At 34.0% G+C, this 1,787-nt stretch overlaps 1 non-coding gene across 1 annotated transcript; it reads left to right on the forward strand.

Moving 5' to 3' along the window:
• Positions 1–566: 566 nt before the first annotated feature.
• Positions 567–674, forward strand: LOC148568477 (small nucleolar RNA R71). Its single transcript, XR_015882084.1, has one exon. It is a non-coding gene; the product is annotated as a small nucleolar RNA R71 (small nucleolar RNA).
• Positions 675–1,787: the final 1,113 nt, after the last annotated feature.

Consider the following 1,787-nt stretch of genomic DNA (forward strand, 5'->3'; position numbering starts at 1 on the left):
TTCCTCCAAATTTCTAATGGAGGACCTTGTTTCATTCATGAAGTTTAGAGTGGCCTTAGATAGATCAGAGACTATATTTGCTAAGCTAGATGGATTTTGCTCAGAATTCTCTGTCTGTTGCTGAGAGGATTTAGATGATTTCTCCATGAGGGATTATAGGTGTTTCCATAGGCTTCACCCATGTAATTTACCTCTGCCATTGCAGGGTTCTCAGGATCATAAGCTTCTTCTTCAGAAGATGCTTCTTTAGTACTGTTGGATGCAGCTTGCAATCCATTCAGACTCTGAGAAATCATATTGACTTGCTGAGTCAATATTTTGTTCTGAGCCAATATGGCATTCAGAGTATCAATTTCAAGAACTCCCTTCTTCTGAGGCGTCCCATTACTCACAGGATTCCTATCAGAAGTGTACATGAACTGATTATTTGCAACCATGTCAATGAGTTCCTGAGCTTCTGTAGGCATTTTCTTTAGGTGAATGGATCCACCTACAGAATGGTCCAATGACATCTTAGATAATTCAGACAGACCATCATAGAATATATCCAGGATGGTCCATTCTGAAAGCATGTTAGAAAGACACTTTTTGGTCAGTTGCTTGTATCTCTCCCAAGCTTCATAGAGGGATTCACCTTCTTTCTGTCTAAAGGTTTGAACATCCACTCTAAGCTTGCTAAGCTTTTGAGGAGGAAAGAACTTGGCTAAGAAAGCCGTGACCAGCTTATCCTAAGAGTTCATGCTATCTTTAGGTTGAGAGTCCAACCATATTCTAGCTCTGTCTCTTACAGCAAACGGGAAAAGCGTAAGCCTGGAGACCTCGGAATCAACCCCAATTGTCTTAACAGTATCATAGATCTGCAAGAATTCAGTTAAGAATTGAAAGGGATCTTCAGATGGAAGTCCATAAAACTTGCAATTCTGTTGCATCAGAGAAACTAATTGAGGCTTTAGCTCAAAATTGTTTGCTCCAATGGCAGGGATTGAGATGCTTCTTTCATGAAAGTTGGAATTTGGTGCAGTAAAGTCACAAAGCATCTTCCTTGCACCTCCACCATTATTATTGATTTCGGCCATCTCTACTTCTTTTTCGAAAATTTCAGTAAAGTTCTCTTCAGAGTGTTGTGTTTTAGCTTCTCTTAGCTTCCTCTTCAGAGTCCTTTCAGGTTCCGGATCAACTTCAACAAGAATGTTCTTATCCTTGCTCCTGCTCATGTGAAAAAGAAGAGAACAGAAAATATGGAATCCTCTATGTCACAGTATAGAGATTCCTTTATGTGAGTAGAAGAAGAGGAGAATAGAAGAAGGAGAAGAGAAAAATTCGAAAATTAATTAAAATAAAATAAAAATATTTTTGTTTTTATTTTAAATATTAATTAGAATTCGAAAATTAAAAAGAAAAATAAAATAAAATTAAAATTTAAAACAATTAGTTAATTAAAAAGAATTTTGAAAAAGGGGGAAGGAGTTTTCAAAAATTAGAGAGAGAAAATTAGTTAGGTGGTTTTGAAAAAGATATGATTGAAATAGAAAACTTTTAAAATCAAACAAAAAGTCAGGTAGTTAATTGAAAAAGGATTTGAAAATCAAATTTGAAAAGATAGGAAGTTAGAAAAGATTTTGAAAATTGATTTTTGAAAAAGATATGATTTGAAATTTAATTTGAAAAAGATTTGAAAAAGAAATTAAAAAGATTTGATTTTTGAAATTAAAGTTAATTACTTGACTAATAAGAAACTAAAAGATATGATTTTAAAATTCAATGATTGAACCTTTCTTAATAGGCAA

The sequence above is a fragment of the Arachis ipaensis genome, chromosome B4 (assembly GCF_059453495.1).
Source record: "Arachis ipaensis isolate K30076 ecotype BB chromosome B4, ASM5945349v1, whole genome shotgun sequence".
Lineage (NCBI taxonomy): Eukaryota > Viridiplantae > Streptophyta > Magnoliopsida > Fabales > Fabaceae > Arachis > Arachis ipaensis.